Source organism: Centruroides sculpturatus, unplaced genomic scaffold, assembly GCF_000671375.1.
Source record: "Centruroides sculpturatus isolate CEXI.00-Female unplaced genomic scaffold, Cexi_2.0 scaffold737, whole genome shotgun sequence".
Classification (NCBI taxonomy): domain Eukaryota; kingdom Metazoa; phylum Arthropoda; class Arachnida; order Scorpiones; family Buthidae; genus Centruroides; species Centruroides sculpturatus.
This window is the reverse complement of record NW_019385040.1, coordinates 1-5,736: the sequence shown is the minus strand read 5'-3', so window position 1 is coordinate 5,736 and position 5,736 is coordinate 1. Positions and strand designations below refer to the sequence as shown.

General features: G+C 30.4%; 1 pseudogene; it reads left to right on the top strand.

Moving 5' to 3' along the window:
• Positions 1-2,026: 2,026 nt before the first annotated feature.
• Positions 2,027-4,023, top strand: LOC111633756 (annotated as a pseudogene).
• Positions 4,024-5,736: the final 1,713 nt, after the last annotated feature.

The window sequence follows — 5,736 nt, the reverse complement described above, 5'->3', positions numbered from 1 at the left end:
TACAGTACTGTAATTTTATACATTTCTTGTGAAAGAAACATTTCTTATTCAACGGCGATTAAAATTATTTATATTAATGATGTCTTCAAACTTCAGCGAATTTTTCGCAGAAAAATAACTTATCAGAAAACTTTCGCCATTGCTAATGCTTGTTTTCGTCGCAGAGTGTCCCTCCGCGACGAAAACAAGCATTAGCAATGGCGGTGCACACTCGGTAAGTAATCCTACAATTTTTTGTTTATAGCGTAGTTTATACGGATTATTTCCACAAAAAATATACGTATTTTGGAAATGTTGAGTCGGATTAGTCTAGAATCAATTAATTTTATGGAAAAAAACCTTTCAAACAGCCGTAGTCCGTAAACTTGACACATGTCGGGCTATGATTGGAAGGACTCATAAGAAATCGGTTTCCTAAAGAATGGAACGTATCAATGATCTTATAGGGGGGGTCGACTGTATAAGATTGTTTACTAACAATATCTCTAATAAAATTAAAATTACTAATTTAATTAGTTGGAGTTCTTAGTAAATTTTTTAATCATAAACTTCCTTGCAGAGGGAAGACTTTCTGCATGGAAGACTAATTTTTTGAATTTATATTCTATTTTGGAATACTTTAGTTCGAATTATGTTCACAACCTGATGGCCTGTGAATCAGGCTGAAAACGTTTGTTTTTATGAAATAAATATTTTCTTGGCAAGGTTAAGGTGTTATTTGTATGTTATTATAAGGTGTTATTTATTGGTTAAGCACCTTTAAACATGAATTCTTAGATGCCATTTATATTATGTGAATGTCAATTAATGTGGACTTTATTAATTAATTTCATTTAAGTTTAACTGCTGCAAATGCTGAAAAACAGAAGCAATATCTTTCCTGCATGTGCGTCGAAATTAATTTAAATGGCAATGTCATGATGTGCTGATCTTGGCACCACTAACTTCTGAATCTGTACTCCCATTGTTGACTGGTTGGGCCTTCGACTTTGTTTAGTATAGGAAGTGTAGGGAGTCTGTCCATGGCTTGTAATCTTTGACCGGCTCTGCTGAGTAGCTTGTTTGGCAGCTGAGTTATCATATGGGTACATGTGGGCTTGAAATTTTGTTCATGAATCAATTTGTTCAAAAAGTGAGTAGTTCAAAATGCAAGGTTTGACTGCAGTTTGTAGAGGATTCATTTGGTAATTGGGATCACCTTAGCACTGATGTCAATTGTGAGATTACAGTTTGTTCCATTGTTATAACAGTATTAATATTTGATTCGTGGTACTGTGTGAGTGTACTTGTTTAATGTCCATTGAATGAATATGTCTGGCTGTCGACTTGTGTTTGTTGTTGATAGAATATCTACCTAAAGTTCTCTTCCTGTTCTTATTGACACTTGTTTTTAAAAATCCTTTTTCTTTGCTTCTCATAGATTTTTTGCAATGTATTCAGATTATTATGAGTTTATGGATAAGGTATTATGGAAGAGGATAGCAATTTTGTTGTGAGGTAGATCACCTTGATTGTAGATATGTGGATCGTATTGACATGTGCATTCTTTGCCTTGCTGGTGGAGATCTGGGGTTGTACAGGCATACCTCGACTTACGTCGTTTCGAGTTACGTCGTTCCCGATTATACGTCGCTTGTTAAAAAAGTATATGGAAAAATAAAAACTCGACTTACGTCGGTTTCGAGTTACGTCGTTCCCGATTATACGTCGCTTGTTAAAAAAGTATATCGAAAAATAAAAATCAAGTTTAAGTCATTTTATTCGACTTTACGTCTGTCCGCCACAAATATTGAAGTCGTAATATCACTAGATAAACGTTTAAAGCACTAAAATCATATTAAAATATATACAAGTATGTACTGTATGTACAGTACATACAGTACATGCATACTGTATTTTTTTGTACTATATTAAAAACTAAAATTTATTTGTTTGTAAGCTTAAAATAGATTTTTATTAACCATATATTATTAAAAATGCATTAATAAATAAAATACAGAACCGGGAATGGTAATTTACGGTTTAGTCTAGTGATAAGTAGATTCGGAGACAAGTAAATTCGACTTACGTCGTTTTCCTGGAACCAATTACCGACGTAAGGCGAGGTATACCTGTATTCTAGTCTGGTCTCTTTTTCTAGAGAGAGAGATTCTGTGTCACTTGTGATGATCTCATCTTTGTTGATGTCTTGATGCTACTAGGTTGATAATACATGTTTAGGTTATCTGCACACTCAATCAATACAGAATTTTAACTAATAAATTGTAAAATTTTCGAAAATACAAAGTACAAAATTATAGATTACTTGGGCTGCGTTTCTTTATGCAGCGAGAGTGCAGCATAAATGACATCACAAGCAGCTATCGCTACATGTCGCTACATCATTGTTTAGAAACGCTTTCCGCTCGAGCAAAACATAGACACCGTAATATATTCTCTGATTTCGATTACAGCCGAAAGTAGTATTTTAGCTAAAGAATTACAACATAACAAAAAAAGAAAGTATGAAGAATTGAGCCTTGCTCTTTCCAAAAAAATGAACAGAACAAAGAGACAGAAGATAGATAATTATGTAGAAGACATAGTATTTTCATATTCTTTGGATGACTTTCAGAGTCACTTTAGACTGTCGAGAAGTTCTACAGAAGTAAGTTTTACATTAAATATTTTTTCTAATAGGAAACAAAATGCTATAATTTATAAAATAGCCTATTTAGTTTTACATGTGTTATTCTGTAAGATTTTCTGAAATAAGTTTTTTAAATTAATCAAATTTTGATATTCGTTAAGTTAATCGAATTATAATTACATTCAAGTTTCGAAAATTAGTTAATAATATATTTTTTTCTTATCAGCATAGTACAATGATACTGTACTTTGTTTAGTTAACATTCCTAAATTAAATTAGTCTACTGTATGTACTATAATGTTAATTACATGTTTCTGCCTGTTATTTTTTCTTGTTCATTAAATAAAACTTATCATTTATGTGTTTATTTGTATAGAAAGTTATAAAGTTGATAAATACAACAAGAAGTGAAAAAAAAGATGGGTCGACCTTGTATTTCCACAAACAAAGAAGTTTTGTTAAGTATATGGACACTTGCTAATCAAGAGTCTTTCAGAGGTATTTCTGATAGATTTGGTTTAAGTAAAGGTCATGCTTACAGGAATTTTATGAATTTCTGCAATAAAATGTGTTCCATGTTGAGTAATTTTATTAAGTGGCCATCAAACAATTTGGATGACACCGTACATAAGTTTGAGCAATTACGGAAGATTCCATTGCCAGGTGTAATTGGATGTGTTGATGGAACACATATATTTATAAAGGCACCTAAAAAAGATAGACAAAGTTATTTTAACAGAAAAGGAAGACATTCCATTTTGTTACAAATAATTTGTGATGCAGGAATGCAGATAATTGATGCTTTTGTTGGATGGCCTGGAAGTTCTAATGACTCTCGGATGTGGAAACAAAGTCCAATATACAATTTATTACTGCAGGGACCAACAAAATATTTAGGAAACAATTATTATTTATTAGGTGATTCTGCATATCCTTTAGATACTTTTTTTATTGGTACCATTTAAGAATTTTGGTAGTCTCACTATAAAACAAGAAACTTATAATAAAAGACACAGTTCTGTCAGAGTAGTTGTGGAACAAACTATAGGACTTTTGAAAGGATGTTTTCGCAAACTTAAATATTTAGAAATGGAAAATATCGCAGCCATGTCTAAAATGGTTATGACTGCATGCATTTTGCATAATTTATGCATTAAGAAAGGAGAAAAGGATATTCCAGAAGACATCTTACTTGATAACTGTAATGATGATGATGGTGATAATTTTCCTGAAAACACACAAAATCGTGCAGCTGCCATAGAAAAACGAAACAGAATAGCAGATTTCTTGATGGAGAAGTAAAATATATTTTAAGTACAGTCGACCCCCCTATAAGATATAGATAAGTTCCAATTTATTAGGAATCCGATTTCTTACAAGTCGTTCCAATCACAGCCCGACACGTGTCAAGTTTACGTACTACGGCTGGTTGAAAGGTTTTCTTCCATAAAATTAATCGATTCTACACTAATCCGACTCAACATTTCCAAAATACGTATATTTTTTCGTAGTTTTATAGGAATCGTAATTATAGGGACCGTAATTATAGGGGGGTCAACTGTACTGTACATCATTTTGTATGAACTATACATATAAAATAAAATTTAAATTAGTTATATAATCTTGTAATTTTTTGTATCAGTACATTTTATTTTAATACATTACATTTGTAATATTGTTATATACAGGGTTCAGGGTTCTGATGCACCTGTAAAGTGAGAGATTTTCATTAGTGTTTGGAAAAAGTCATGGAAAGTAGAAAGTAATTATAAGTAATTAAACCTATCAAACAATTTGCCAAACAACACTAAACTGATAAGTTAAATACTTTAGATGAAAATTAAAAGAATGCTTTAAGTACATGTTTTCATCATCATAGGATAGCATATACAATTATAAACTTGATGAAATATGTTGATTAATAGCACTGAATTCAATTTTATTTCTATGATGATTTTTATAAAGTTCAGGAAATTTATTAAGAGAGAAATTTAATAAATATTTAGTTTTGTACATGGATTATACAGGATTTGTTAATGAATAATAAATAATGGCTTTTTATTTTTTTCAAAGCCACATAGTTTATTCTGTTATTAATCCATAATCATAAATCTATTTTTAATTTAATAAAACATTTTAATTTTAATTTATTCAACAATTATATATCTTCCAAATTACGCTTTATTTGTAATACGGCAATTGCCTGTTACAATGGGAGAACCATAAACTTAAATAATATAACATATTACATAGTATTATTACAATAATATTTTCCTTCTAATTATTTACAAAAGTTTTAACATAGTTGTATAAATTAACTATTAATCGAGTTGTTGCTCTATGGAAAATATAGTACATTTCTTCCACCGATCTGCACTCACTTAAACTTAACAAATCAAATTTCCTTTTTAACTCATAGCTCTTTTCACATTGGCAAAACAAGTGATACTTTGAAAATTCCATATTACATCTAGGACATAAATTATCAGCATATGAGTAGAATTTATTATTTAACATTAATATTTCTGAATTTAGACGTATTTGAATAAAAAACTGTTTTATTACAAAAGGTATATTCAACAATTATAAAAATTATGTAATTGTTAATTAGAAAAAATAACTAATTATGCTATTGCTTTTTCAACTTCTTATTTGCATAGTAAATATGTACTGTTTTATTTTGTCAATGTGCTGTACTGTGAGGGTCAGTATTTACAAAGTTGGTTGGGATGTTATGGAATTTAAAACAAACATTTGAGTAGGAACACTATATATATGAAATTTGAAAAGTCAATCAATTTAAAATTTTACAAGAAAGTTTAAATTTACATACTTGACAGACTATTTCAAAATTGAAAAGAATGACTTAAAAAAAAGGAAGGTGTTTCATGGAAGAGAGAAAAAATATACAGTCGGCCCCCCTATAATTACAGTCCCAATAATTACGATTCCTATAAAATTGCAAAAAAATTGTGACAGTATCCGTAAAAAAACAGTAAAAAACCCCCTATAATTACGTTAAACCTCATCTGGCAGCCGAACTACTTTCCCACCGTTCGTAGCGCCATGCTACGGAGAGATTTCTATCGTCTGGACAGTATTATATA